The following is a 15,019-nucleotide window of genomic DNA, read 5'->3' as shown; positions in this document are numbered from 1 at the left end:
TCTGTGTCGACAAGATTAAAGGGAGGAACTGTACGCTGCAGATTCTTTCCACAAGCATATGGATGGATATTGAATGTTTGCACAACATGTGCTCTGAGGTAGTGACTGAACATCACTGTATACACTGGTAGTTTTGGCTGGATTTTTTTCTTCGTCCATGATGCAAACTGGTCATATTTGAGCATTTTGAGCTTATTCAGTAGATGCACTCTGTCCCTGTTTAATTAGATATCGTGGTTAAATGAGTTAGCTCCAGGAACTGGTTTGTAGTAGTTTACTAGTCTACACTTGAGTATGATAGCTAAAAGAGGTGAGAAGAAGTACAGAAACTGTGATTTTTACCCTTCAACTGTGAAAGCATGAACTCGAGAACAAGGGGACATACGATTCTCAAATTGATACCACAGATGTAGCTACTAAAAATCTTGGCCAAGTTCAGATATCAGTGAACTTGAGCTGAAGGTAGAGTAAGTTTTCTGAAAATCTTGGGAATGCGGTGACTTGAGAACAAGGCGACCTAGGATTTTGAAATCAATACCATAGGTGTGCTTGCTAGGAGACTGAAGGGTAACATTGGTGGTCAGTGGTCAGTATTTTTCTCTTTTTGACTGCTTCTATTTAAAGGTTTCTTATTCTGCTTTTTTTTTCAGTCTTTGGCCTGATTCAGTTAGAACCATTCTTGCTCCGGCCTCATTATCCTGTGTTGTTGTGCTGTTTTTATTAATACTAATGATCCAGGTGAAATCTACTGCCCACAATACTGAAATTCTAATAGGGTTAAAAATAGTATCGTATTTATATGCCTGGAATAAGGTGGATTTTGGTAATGAATGGTCTTGCACTTTTCTTTTGCTTTTTTGCTTCCTTTCTCCTGATTACACCGGGGAATGCTGGTTAAAATATTGCGCTTCGTGGATTGTTAAAAAGTCCATCTTCACAAGCCGGAGCAAAAACAGCAGAACACGCTCGCGCTTTAACGCATGCATAAAATCTGAACACCCGGGAGATAAATGTTTAATATTAGCCTTAATGCGCGCGGTCATAATTGGCATTAGGATCCTAATCCGCGCGCTCCCTGGCGATCCGCTCCAGGTTTTGCGCGCTGTTCTCAACAGCCAGCTGCTGCAGAGCAGGGGACCGGTGAGCCGTTTCTCCTCGCCTTGTTTGCCTCCAGTCCGGCTGTAGCTCCGACTGTCTGCACGGCGTGTGGATGAGGCGCAGAGGGAACAACCGAGGGAACGCACTGAAAACCAGCCTGAAGAAGTCCTATTAGCCCCCTCCGTGCTTTATCTGCGAACCCGACCGCTGGAGACTTTAAGAAAGACTTATCAGTGCGGGAGCAGAGCTCGGAGTTTGATTTTTTTTAAACGAGACTGGGGCGCATCTCCGTCTCCTTGAAGTGATCCCTTTTTTTATGCAGTCTATCCGTAGCGCTCCCGTCGGAAGGAGCCTGGGTGCATGCACAAGAGGAGGAGGAGGAGGAGGCGGGGGAGTAACGATCATTACTTTTGAACAGACCCTTCGCCATGGAGCTATTCGTCCGGTCCCGGGCGCGTTGGCTGGAAGAAGAATAGATACCTGGCACGGGAAACCCCACCTTTCTCTTCCACTGTGAGGAAAGTGGAGCATGCAGCCGAACCCCAGCCGTCTTTGTGCGACCCGCTGTTTAGTTTCTGGGGGCCTCTTCTGAAAAAGAAAAGAAGGGAGAGACGGAGAAGAAGAAGAAGAAGAAGAAGAGGGCTCCTGGTGTTGATCTGAGATTCACATTCCGCGCCGGGATCCGTATTTTGGCACGGCGTATACCCTCTGTAAGTAGCATTTAAAAGCGGATGTTTTGAGTCTTTCAGGGGAGATGCTGGGTTATGTCTCGCTGAATCAATACCATTTATTTACACTCCCAGGATAGGATAAGGCAAATGTCAGAAAACGGGCCCACGGGCTCCTCCGGCAGTTTAAAACTGTGGTGATGGAATCAATATAAAGCCCAGAGTATAGGCGACGTTATTTTTAGGTGGCTTTCGCATCCAGACTTTAAATTAATGTGAAGTTGCTTAGTTACTGAGATGTATATATATTTCCATGTAATTTACCTTAAATGCCCACTGAGAGGTGCTTTATAAAAAAACGATTATTCTATGACAGTTATTGTGTTTTCACATTACAAATTGGATTTTCTTTTAATCAAGATGCACACATGACAAGAAAATCCCTTAGCATGAAGCTGAAGCCTGTTTTTCTTCGTAAGGAAAAACAAACAGAAGTTGATTTATATTTATATGATATTTGAGAGTGATATTAAAAAAAAAGGGAGCGCTCACACAAACATCTCCACCCAGTCCAGGACACCAGGAGCTAAGTAGTTGGATGTCAGTTACTGTCTCCATTTACTTCTCCATTTTGCGGCTATAAAATAAGATCATTTCACAGGGCATGTATAATTCACAGACCAGAGTCAGCCATGTGTGATGATGGGACACACTCACAAACGCACTCACACTCTCTGTCTCTCACGTACACACACGCGCGCGCGCGCACACACACACAGACACACACACACAGTTTTTACAGGCACCATCTCCCAATTTCACGTGAAGCTTTTAGAGATAGGGAGGCACAGACTAAAGCAAGAAGCCAGAGGAGAGCATGACTGTGCTGGGCAGACGTGGGAAGGTTAAATAACGTTTGCACATAATCCATACTGTCTATGCCAGATCAGGATGGTGGTGCAACATTATATAAGCTAAGTTGGGGAAACTGAGAGCTTCCCTTTCATATGCTTATATAACAGCTTCATGCAGAAAAGTATGGATGAGCTGGCCTTAAAAGAAACCTGACAAAATTCACAATTCAGTCACGAACTACAAAGGGGGGGAAAAAGCAAAAAACTGCAGCATTATATAAGCTATATGCACAGTGTGACTAATTGTCTTGCCACCAGACAAATCCAGGCATATTTTGGGGCCGTGGCGGATAAGTTTTTTTGTGTCGTGTCGGTCAAAGACAAAAAAAAAGTCTCCCCCGGCTGGGATGATGCTCAGAGCGTCTGGTTAATACTGACGTACCCATCAGTGATTGCTGAACATGAAAAGGTCACTTCCTCCCCTGCCGATAGGAGGCTTTACTGTTGAATATAGATGTTGCACTTAAAAAAAATGCCTCAGTTCGGGGGGTGGGTCTGTGTCTTGAAACAAGTGCTTGGACAGTGAATGGTAGGAATTCAAGGAGAAGGAGGGGAAGGGAGGAGGAGGAGGGGGACAAATGGTCTGTTGCCTCCCTCTATCCTGTTTCTACCTCCACTCCATCTCTCGCCCACCCCAGACATGCTGGTTTAGTCCATTTGTCTTGTGTTTTCTTGGGAGGAAGTGCCATCTCATCTCACATTGCGCAAATGGTTTCAGTGCATGCTAGTGTGAATTCTAGCGGGTTTTTGTAACTGCCAATTTCCATATCAAAGTGTCTGCATTTCAATAGGGAGAACTTGAGCTACCAGCCCCCTTCCTCTAAGCAGTTTTGTTCTGATAAAGAATTGCTGCTGCTGCTGTTGCTGGTGGAAGCTACTGACAGGATTGCTGGACACTGCAATTGGTCATGGTTTATGTGTGTGTGCGAGAGACAAGTGTTTGTCTTGGAAACAGATTTAGTGTGGATTGGGAGAATTTGCTGGCCGTAAGCTTAACACCAAAAGCCGCGTATTTAGCGGAAATTTTGGACGCCGTTCAGAGACGTGGTCATGTTAAAAAAGATTTTGCCTGTTAAAACATTTTCGCTCAGTATTTCTCGGGGCGAGCGTAGACCAGGAACAAAGATCTGTGTTTCAATCTCTTTAGGAGAATGGGACACCATCAGAGCAATCATGGCGATTGGGGGAAAAAAAGAAAAGAACAGAAGTTGCTGAAAATATGTTTACTCGTTGTTAACTGGCGTTTTGGTCACTGCGGCCTGCATCTAAAAAGGCTCCAAAATCAATTTGCTTTCAGTCGCTTTCTGACAAAATAAATGGTTTAATTCCAAAACCGAGCGAGCGTAGATGTAATGACACGGAGCGTTCAAGCTTTGTGTACGACTCTCGAGAACCTAGCGGTGTTGTTTTTCTTGTCGCAGAGATAATATTTATTTCCAATTCTGTGCAGCTGTTGTTTGTCAGAGAAGGAATGCGGCAAGACGCTGTTTATTTTGATGGATTCGTCTCCCCCCCCCCCTTTCCCTTCTCCTCCCTTTGTGTGGGGATACGTGGCCTAATGTTCACAGCAATTTTAGGCAGGTTAAGTAGATGAAAATAAACACTCGCACGTTTGCACTGCAAAGGAGAGACACGGGGAAAAAAAGCCATTTCTTTGCTTTGTGCGTGCCCTTACTTTGAAAATAGGATCAGCATAGGTTAATAGTGAAAGAAAGTGCAGTGTGTGAGATGTTATTACACAGAGACAGGGAATGGAAATGCCATTGGAAGCGCGGTAGGGGTCGGTGGCCCCTTCGTGGTCATCCTGCTCCTGGGTAATAACATGAGCCAACCACTTCCCAACCTTCAAGAGGAGAGACCTCGCTGCTTCCTCTCCCTCCTATGTTTGGACAAAATATGATCACAAAACTTGTGAAAGAGGCGAGAGTAGGAGGCCACTTTTCCGTGTTGAACCAAAGAGCAGGATAGAGAAGGCTGAGGAGGTGGGGGGGCGGAGGTGGATAAAGCAGGACTTCACCTGCCATCTTCACTCACGGCAGGCGGGTTTGACAGCTGACTTGTTCAGTTCCTCTGACTGGCTCGCTGCGAAAAAGTTGGACAAACAAATGGACAGGAAGAAGGTCTGAGAGGGGCGGCAGGTGGGATTATATTCATTTTAGTGGAGAAGCACACTTTAGATGCTTTTCTCATGAATGGTTGAATTCTCCTTCCCTGTTAGGACTGACTTACTCCTGTGTTGTCTACAATGGCTTCTGACAAAGCTCAGAGAGCAGGGCTGCCTTCATTGTGCATGTGTAGGAGGACAGGGCAGCAGCAACTGTGGTGAGTTTGGTGAGTCAGAAAAGAAACAAGAGTGGGGAAGAAACCATGCTGCGGTGTGCTGAGCCGAGCCCGGTTCTTCAAATTAATAAAAAGCTGCTGAAGAGGAGAAGTACATGCATTCTGCTCTGTTGAGGTTGCTATCAGTGGAGGGATTTGACATCAGTGCTTAGGGATGGGTATCGAAAACCGGTTCTTGTTGAGAACCGGTTCCCACTGTTTCAATTCCTTGGAATTGTTTGCCATTTTTGCAAACGATTCCCTTATCGATTCCAGTCGCCCCGAATGACGTCACCACGTTGCGGAGCGTCATTTACCTGGCAGGAAACATGGCGGCTCAAACGCTCAAAAGTTTGGTTATACTTTACGAGAACGGATGACAACAGGGCAACTTGCAATTAGGGCTGCCACAAACGATTATTTTGATAGTCGACTAGTCACCGATTATTTTTGCGATTAGTCGACTAATCACATCATGCATCCATTGGACGTACAGCGTAGAGCTTATTGCACCAGCAGCATCTGCTCTTATATAACTATCATTAGCTTACAGCTTTAAGTGTTTAAGGTCTGTGCTAACTAAAAATAAAGACAAGATGATAGTTTATTAAATTTTAATGAAATTTGCAGATTGTTTTGGTGAAGTTTAATAAACTCCTTGCTATCTAAAATATAACGGGACACCGGAGTATATTCTCGAGCATCTCACACTTCTGATAATCAGTTGTCTGCTTGACGTTTATTCAGCTGTGTAAAAACTATAACTTTAATCTCAGCCAAACCGATTTACTCAGGAACAAATAAAATACTAAAAAAAAGCCAAACAATAACATTTTTAAGTTATCTAAGTGACTTATATATGTTTAACCTGAGTAGCGAAAGACAGCGGTGGGTTTGAAAACGATTTGCCAGGAGTCCGGTGTTCTCACGGGCTGTAGTGAGCCTTGCCCCCGGCTAGCTATCGAGCTAGTGGGTAACAGACGTCTCCGAAAACGTCAGAGCGCTTTTGAAAATATGTGGTGTCTTGATAAACTGAGCAGATATTTGAGGTTTACACAGTTACATTCTCGCTTGAAAATATGTTAAACGTTTATTTTGTGACCCAGAAAGAATAATAAGAATAATATTAAAACTAACTAGCTGCTGCCATTGTTGGAAACTGAGCTGGGCTGCGCTATGAATTCTGGGACAGAGCTACTTCTTCTTCTTCGGAGTTTAACGGCAGCTGGCATCCTTGTACATGCAGTGTACTGCCATCTTCTGTTTCAGTCCGTTATTACACTCTTAAATTCTACTTATTCCTGCGTCTTTTGTGATCTTACAAAGCTTCAAACGACGCGCCGACTATTAAATCAGTCGTCGACGACTTTGATAGTCGACGTAATCGTGACTAGTCGACTAATCGTGGCAGCCCTACTTGCAATACTTGCAAAGTAGATATTTCATTTAAGGGAGGAAACACTACGAATATGCAAAAGCATTTGCTCACAAAACACGCGATAACCTTAAATGAATGTCGTGTTTTTAATTCTGCTCCGGACTCGTGAATCTCAACCCAGCAGCAGCGGTAACGTTTGCACGTCTTCTCCCGTTAATGCGGCAGGTAAATAATCAACTAACAGTGCATATTATGTTAGCGCGATCTGCCTTATTACAAAACCTGCCATTACTGTGCATTTAGGTGACCATGATGAGAGAGACAGAGTCTGGCTGGCTCAGATGCTGGCAGTTCTCGCTGCAGTCTACCGGTAGCGTCTCCTTTCAGGCCAGGATAGACGAATGTCACCGAGCAGTGACTAAGTTTGTGGTCAAAGGCTTGAACCCATTTGCCACAGCAGATGCCCCGATTTTCGGTAAGTGAATGTGTTTAATTGTAGGCAGGGACATTACTGGATATTCTTGTGTAATTGCTACAGAATAATTTATGTTATACTTTGTTATTGCTACAGAAGAATATTTATTTTATTATTTTACATTTACTATTTTTTTTCCTGGGGACCCTGTGACACCCCATTGAAGAGCCGTAGGCTGGATCTCTTAAGATCTCACTGTTGGGTTTGTAAGGCCATGTTACTCCTAAATTTCTATCTTGTTCAAAGAGAAGATATAAAACAAAGTTCTAAGCTAATCGACCTTAGTGTTCTCCTTTTTTTTTAAAAGAATCGATAAGAGAATCGATAAAGAATCGAATCGTTAAACAGAATCGAAACTGGAATCGGAATCGTGAAAATCTTATCAATACCCATCCCTATCAGTGCTCCTTCTAAGATGGATTTTGTCCTGGCTGAGTGTTACTGCAAAATGGTCTCAGGTCTGGAGAGTAGTGTCTGAATCTTAGGGGCTGACACCAAACCTGATATTTACCGGTGATGCTCACATCGAAGCGGCACTCTTGCCTGTTAGCCAGAAGGAGGGAGGAAAATGCACAACAGAGGAGTGTGGGCTTAAAAAGAAGAAAGCAAAGGGCATTTTGTTTATTTAACAAAGTGCTTCGGGGTGAGTTTCTCAGTCGCTGCAGAATCCTATCATAGCCATTTTGTGGCTCGCCTCAAAAATAAAGAGACAGATGACTGGAACGAATGATTATGTGTTAGGGTAGTTAACCCGATGGATAGATATATGGCCTCGCTCCTTTTCGCTGAGATCTGAGGGAGAAAAATTCTCTCCCATACTACCACCTCCTGCGTTTAAAATGACAGTTAACTTTCCCCCACTGGTTTAAAAATGGATGTTTAATGATCAACAGAGGCTTGGCGCTTAGGTCTAGTAGTCACGCTGGCTGTAGATGCGCTCACCGCGGAGAAAGCTACCTCCTCTGCGTTGTTAGGGGACTCTGCTCAAACAGAGACCGGTTCTTGAGTGATGGATCGTCAGAGGTCTCTTTGGGGTGTGTGTTAACCCTTTGGAGTGTGCAGATCTCGCCCAGTAGGGGAGCCGTCAGCGGCATGTGATGGATGTGTCCCAGGTCTTTAAGCTCCATATATCAGAAGATTAGCACTGACCTGTGCTGTCTGGGCCGCCCTCAGAGCTTCTTCTCCAACACTGGCTGGCATTAGCATATTAGGACACTGCTCTGTCTCAGGGGGATACGAAGATAGGGTTCTTTATTTGGTTCTGCCACAGTATAGGTCACAGGAAGTGTGCAGATTAAAGGCTGAAGGCTTTGTGTTGGTATTAGGTGTATCTGACAGGTCATCTGTCTTGAGCCGAGGAAGCGCTTCTCTCTTCTTCAAATTCCTAAATAGTATTATATAATTATCCCAGAAATTGAAGCTCAGGCCACACTTCACTGCAGAAAGATCTCCTTGTTCATCCTTCATGGTATTCATGAATCACATAAAGATGGAAATGAGTCAGCTGATGTGGGGTAACATCGTTATTTCTCAAAGAGATCGGACCAGGTATACACCCACACCCATGTTTTATTTTCCAAATGAGTAATCGTCATGGCCTCCGCGCGTGATGGACAGCACGAATTCTGCTATTAAGTGCTTTCGCACAAACATCACAGAAGCATTTGCTTCCCGAGAAGCTACTTAGTGTATTACAAAGCTAAATTGAACATAATATTGGGGTTCTTTCACTTCCTTCAATTTTGCTGCAGATTCTTTTAAATGATCATAAAAACGCTTCCACAGTTAGTGCTCTCATGCAGTGCCTTTTCTGTCCAACTCTTAAATGTCACCTCCCACGGTATTGCTGGCATTTGTTCTTGTTGTGTCTTTATGTACAGAAAGAATACTTTGAATGCCAATTTTTCAAGGACCTGTTTTGCTACATTGGGGGAAAAAAAGAAAAGAAAAATAAGAGGAGAGAGGCACGGGATCACCTGTAGTGTGCCAGCTCTTTGTCTGCCATGTCTAATGGCTATTTGATGCCTACTTGGTGTCACTCGGTGCCTTGTGATGAAGCCAATGTATTTTCAAGGTGAGGAGATATTGTCAAAGCCCTTGAACGTTCCTCGGGCTTTGATTGGCAGGCGTTGTCACAGAAGATGAGGAGTGGTGGGAGTCGCACAGCAAAGAGAATCTATTACCTAGGATTGCGAAGCGTGCTTTCACAATGTGTCAGTGCAGTCAGCCATCTTGCGCTCTCCGTGTCAGGAACAGTCCCCTCACCGGCGCAATGAGGGAGCAGCTTTCAAGTTTAATTTTACTGGTTACCATAAGTGATGTTATTGATGTTTTTCTTCTTACTCGGGTTTCGTAGCATGATGAATTAGCTTGTGAAACCAAAAACATTTAGGCGTTCATCACCGTCAGTGTGTAATCTATTTTGTGATTGCTGGCAGTCAATATTAAAAAAGAGACAGAAAGAAAGAAGGAAAAAGAAATGCAAATGGCATTCTGGCAAAAAAAAGAGAGAAGAAGAGCAATATAAAACTCAAAATTCAGCTGAGCCCTTTCTTGCTGATTTCCGACATTTCAAAAGCCTCCTTAATACACACTGAGAGGGGCTGCAGGCTCTCAGGGTTGCAGTGAGAGAAGGAAGCCTGTTGTTGATCAGCCAAGCAAATCAGATCTTGATATTTGAAGAGTGGAGTTGTGATTGCTAATCACTCCACTGCTGAGTTTTAATTAGGAGACTCATAAGCATTCTGTCATTTCTCAGCAGAGCATAGTCAAGCATCAGATGTACTTAAGAGAACAAATAATTAGTTGTCTTAGTAGTTAGGGCTACCAAACAAGCACGTGCACGGGTTTTGTTTTAGCTTTTTATTTTATGGATTAATTAGTATTTTATACTATGTACTTGCAATGATTAAAAATATTACTGCTAACTGTGCTTAATGCGAGCCCGTGTGCTTTTCACATCTTAAATCATATCTTGATCTCATTAAAGGATAAACTGGGGTTGTTTTGAGCCGAGCAGCAGCCGTGCGTGGACACTTTGTGCATGTGCTTATCACCAAAGGAAGCTTTAAACTATTTTCTTGGGGTTATTGCTATAGATTGGACCGAGCTTATTTTGAATGGGTAGGTTTCTGTCCTGTGCTCCTAAGACCTTTGTTAGGACATTTTAATTACAGCAGAGCTGGATGTAATTGATCTAGGCTTAGAGGGATTTCACTGTCAATGAGAATGAGCCTGGGCGTTAATACAGCCGAGCAAACGCTTCCACCTCTGTGCCACACTAACACACTCACACACACACACGGTGGAGACAAGAGGAGATACGCGGTGGCTGTCCTTTATTTCAGAGAGACCTCTGTGTTTTCCGTGTAACGGTTAAATCAACCTTGCGGGACTGGCTTACATGATAGTGCAGACGAGTGTACCTCTGCCTTTACTTGAACATATCTGTTGCCCACATTGTTGGCACCTGGAGTGCTCTCTTACGGAGCACTTTCTTCACTGGTTCCATGTTGTCACCCACAACCTTGAAATTTTTATAAGGCTGTTAGATAATGCTTCCCGATGAGGGTGAATTATTGATGGTCTTGTTCGTATGAGTGGGACAGGGCAGGCTTTTAACTCTCTGAGCTGCTGGGTCTCTTATCCGGTAACTAAGGGACACCGCACAAACACCCAGAGGAATGATGTACTGGAGGGAGGAGAAAAAAAAGAAAAGAAAAACGGAGGCAGGGGGCTGAAAATAAAATAAAAGAAGCATGCATCCTTTACGCTACTGTTGGGCTAAGCCACAGCACAAGGGAAATTTGGCAGCAGAGAAAAGCGTTGCATCGACTGAAGCCTTTTCTTTGTTTTGTTTTTTTTTGAAGCATTGAAAAGTGATGTGGTGGCCGCGTATTTTTTCTTTGCAAGGATACACACAGAAGTCTGCCTTTTGCAATTTTTTTTCCTTTTTTGCAGAAACACATGCTTCAAGTTTAGTACATGTGTCAACACAGGATGTGATGTCAGGAGAGAAAAACGGACAAATAAAGTTTGTAACCCGGGTAAGGCTGCAGAAACGAGTTGATTAATTGATTAGGCGGTCAAATAAAAAGTGATAACTGATTGATTGTCCCAGAGAAGTAAAAACACAAAGCATTCTTTGGTTTCTGGCTGGATGTTTTTGGCTTTTCTCTCGCTTGTAATCAGAGATAATTTGATGTGTTTTGGGCTTTGGACTTTTGATTGGACAAATCAGGCAATAAGAAGATGTCACACAGATGGATAAATGAATAACATAGATGGGATAATATATAAAATGAAGATAATGATCAGTTCTTTAACGGATGGTTTTAGCAGGCTCTTACCAAATGTGAAGTCCTTGTGTCCTCTCACAGTTTCGAATTTGATAAATGTGGCTATAAACGCTCAAGGTTTTGGTACATATCTGCTCCAAGGCAGTGTAAACAGTATTTATGAATGCTCTTGGAGGCAGAAACCACACAGCCTTGAGTCTTAATTAGTTTTTTGGTGAAAGTGAGGTCTGAGCTGTTCATTTGACCCTGAATGGCAAACTGTGTAACCTGCTGCACACACAGAGCTCTTCTCTGTGTCTGTCTCTATTGAAAATGTAGCTGCATTCTAGTAAAATCAGTCCTCAGCCATTAATTGTACACCCGCACAACCTGACAGCTGTCCTGATTCTTATAGCTCGCACTTTCATCATTGTCCCAATTCATTCTCTCTCCTCTCATCTGGGCCTCGTGTTTGCATTACAATGGGGCGAGCAGGACGAACTGGTGGAAATACCGGTAAAGCGTATAATTTAGCAAGCAGAAATCTGCAGCGTTGTGCTTGAAGCTACATTTTGGATTTTATTCTAGCGTCTGCTTTTTTTCAGCCACAAAAAAATCTTACGTTTGGCCTTAAAAAGCAGCCTGTCTTTTGTCAAATCGTCGCAGGTTTGGTGCATTTAAAGCAAGAAATCATATTCTGAGTTTAGAGATGCATCCAGCTGTTTAGAGGCTCTGCGTTAGTCTTTTTCGATGTGTTGGAGGTCATGTTGCATTCATTCGTCAACCTGCGGTGGTCCGTCTTCACAATGAAAATTTAAAGTAGTTTACAGCTCAATCAGCGATAGTCACTCTTGAATAATAACCCCGAGACTTTCTCAGCGAAGACAGGAACAGCACAAGAAAGCAATTATGTACAAAGAAAACAAGAAAAACAAGTCCAACCAGCTTCCATTTCCCACTGGAAATGCTGTAGATTGATGCCTGTGAGTTGGTTTCCAAAGGAACAGACAGAGGGGGTGGACAAATTAATAGAAACCAATACTGAGAAAATTAAAAAAAATAGGATTTGTGAAGAAAACAAGCACAAAAACCACCCAGGCCTCCACGTATGTGCATATTAAGTCCATGGCTCATTTCCAGCTCAATACAGCCAAGTTGTGAATGTGGGCAATATGGCTAAAAGATATTAGCTTGAGCATGGGTGAAATACTGAATCTCTGCAGAAGGATTTCTCTAATCGGTGCTTTAATTCAGAGGAATCACTCTTCAATAAATGATGGTAGATTTGAACAGACAAAGTCGGGATTACTAGGAGTTTGAAATTATCATTATTATTATTTCTTTTAAACAACATTGATTAAAATTCAGATCTTGAGTCAGAAGAATATTCTGCTCCAAAACTGTCCCTTTGGGACATGCCGGGTGTCTGTGAACTTAATCATATTTTCTGGCTTCTCTCAAACACCACCACAACTAACATGCCATCAATCATACCCAATTTTCTCTTTTGCTCTTTTTTCAATTAAAGTCTAACTAAATTTCAGTTGCTTCTCTGATGAATGGCGCTTAGCTGAATATACAGTAATGAGTCCGCTTCAAAAGAGACTAAGCACCACATTTGAACATGAAAGTAGCAGGTCTGAGCAGTCATTACTTGAATTAGCAGGTACTGGGCACAGAAAAGAAAATGAATGTTCAACACTGTGCCAGGTATTGTTCATAACTGTTATGGTTGTGTAGCGATAATGCATTGTTTTCAAGGTCTTTCCTGATTTTTGAAAAAAGACAACTAAAAACTATTAAAAGAAATAAGCCAAACTGTGGTGAAGTAATTTAAACGCAAGAAACATGGGTCAAAGCAATCCAATAATCAAAAATTTCATATCACAGCGGCTCAAACGACTGCATGAAAAACAAAAGTGGGCTCTTGTGCTCAGAAATCCCTTCAATTTGCTGAGCGTTGAGCATCTTTTAGATTATAGTGTTGGTTTCACAGCCTGCAACTTCACTGTTTTGGTCCACTCTCCGTGCTCTCATAGTGTCATTTACGGCAGCAGCAGGCAGTTGTTTTTCACCAAAGAGAAAAAAAACAAAAACCCTACGCACACTACCTGCCCATCAACAAACCACAGACAGACAAATTTAGCAACTAGCCAATAATGGAGCATTTAGCAGCTTAAGAGCCAGATATTTCCCTCGGGAGTTTTGGAGACCACGGCAGAGCTAAAAGAGAGGGGTGTATTGGCCAGAAATGCGACTCCAAATGAATGATAATGCTGGGCTCTAACTGCTGGATGTGTAATTAGGCAGTTGTTTGCTAACAGATTGAATAAAAACACTTGGTCATCATATGTCAGTGTTTTGTTTACAGCTCCATCTGCGGGCCCTAATCCTCAAGTCGGACTAAAAAAAAAGAGATAGCAAACTTTTAATAAAAAGTGCCGTGGACGGAAAAAAAAAATATTGTGTGGTACTGAGGTTAAACAGGCTCCTATCAGATGTGAACAAAAGCATAAAAACTGAGATATTTACTAGTAAACAGCTTAAAAGTCTAAACCGTAAGTTCGCATGTCGCACACCATGATTCGAACAGGCAAACATCCACAAATCGCTTTCATCCAGTGCTCAGCCATAAACTTGCACTTAGCTACCTGGCATCGAAACGCAGACAAAATAAAACGGTGTTAAATGTTTTTCTCGAAATCTAATGAGTTTACCTGCAGAGAAAACCCGTATGTGTCTGCTGTCGACTGTTAAACATGGCGGTGGGTCCGTAATAGCATTGGCAGCCGTCTCGTGGGACTCATTAGGTCTGACGATTACTCCGCACAGTGGTGTAATGGCCAAGGTGTATGAGGCAATTTTACAGGACTACTGTTGCTGCTCCCCGTGTTGCGGCGGTTTTATGAATTAAATCAAATTCCTGGTATGGTTTCCCCTGTCACCGGATATAAACTTCCTTTAACATCGTGGAAAACCTTGTAGAGAAGAGTGTGGAGTCAGTTTCCGCCTCCCTCCATTCTCACCCAGTCAGAGGCTTTAGTCCTATAATTATACACGTTCACGCTATAGTCTTAATATTTTCTCATATCAGCACATTTTTTATGTCTCCAGTCACTGAGCTTCAGTTATATAAGAGGCGTCCTTAAGGGTTATTTACTATTCCATGTGGTGCTTGATTTGCATTATGTGAGTGCGCACTGGAAAGTAGGTCAGTATATCAGTAATATTAAATATCAGCATAATTGTTTGACAGTTTTGGCTTGTTCGCATTCATTATTGCAAGCTGTTTTTCTTTTTTTAATCAATCAGATTATTTTAGGGTTAAATTAGTACATTAGTGCTGCACCTAACAATTATTCTCAGCATCCTTTAATTTAATATAATTTTCTTACTACATTATTGTTTCTTTAAATGTTTCAGGTGTGTTGTTTTGCTGAATCTCGGGTATAAAAAAAGCACAATTAAGTGATTATAAAACACCTGCTGTTAATGCTCTGCCAGGTGACTCATTGCTTTAGATTATTATTATTTCTTATTTATTTATTTCTTGTCATATTGTGATTTACACCGAGTTGCCATTTTTTGTATTTTTACCTAAAACGGATGCAGCTAAAAGCACGTTTCTGTTATAACCTCCCTCCACCCACTTCATAAAGGCTGTAATACAGAAAAGGGGTTTAGTGAGTGAGTATCAGAAAAAATATATATGTATGTTTATTGGACTTTGTTTCCACAAATTTCAGAAAACAGCAACTGTGTAGGTGTTTGTTGGAATAGGAGTAGGAAGGCTTCACAATATCTGCGAATGGAATGGCAATTTTATTCACACAGTACACTTCAATATGTTACGCTTAACATAAAAGATAAGAAAATAAAAACCTGTATGG

The 15,019-nt window shown here is 42.3% G+C and overlaps 1 protein-coding gene across 10 annotated transcripts in view; it reads left to right on the top strand.

The window, feature by feature from the left end:
- The first annotated feature begins 1,122 nt into the window (after nucleotides 1–1,122).
- The window catches only part of adgrl2b.1 (adhesion G protein-coupled receptor L2b, tandem duplicate 1), a 100,604-nt gene continuing 86,707 nt past the window's right edge, over nucleotides 1,123–15,019 (top strand). For 6 of the 10 annotated variants that reach the window (XM_084912952.1, XM_084912951.1, XM_084912954.1 and 3 more), the window contains exon 1: nucleotides 1,123–1,808. The gene's annotated coding sequence lies outside the window, so the exon portion shown is untranslated. The remainder of the gene's footprint in view (nucleotides 1,809–15,019) is intronic. The other 4 variants (XM_084912948.1, XM_084912949.1, XM_084912947.1 and 1 more) reach the window with 2 other exon arrangements.

The sequence above is a fragment of the Perissodus microlepis genome, chromosome 18, assembly GCF_051167445.1.
Source record: "Perissodus microlepis isolate ML-2025 ecotype Zambia chromosome 18, ASM5116744v1, whole genome shotgun sequence".
In the NCBI taxonomy this organism is placed as follows: Eukaryota; Metazoa; Chordata; class Actinopteri; order Cichliformes; family Cichlidae; genus Perissodus; species Perissodus microlepis.
Note: the sequence above shows the minus strand (reverse complement) of the source record. Positions and strands in the feature narration are given on the sequence as shown.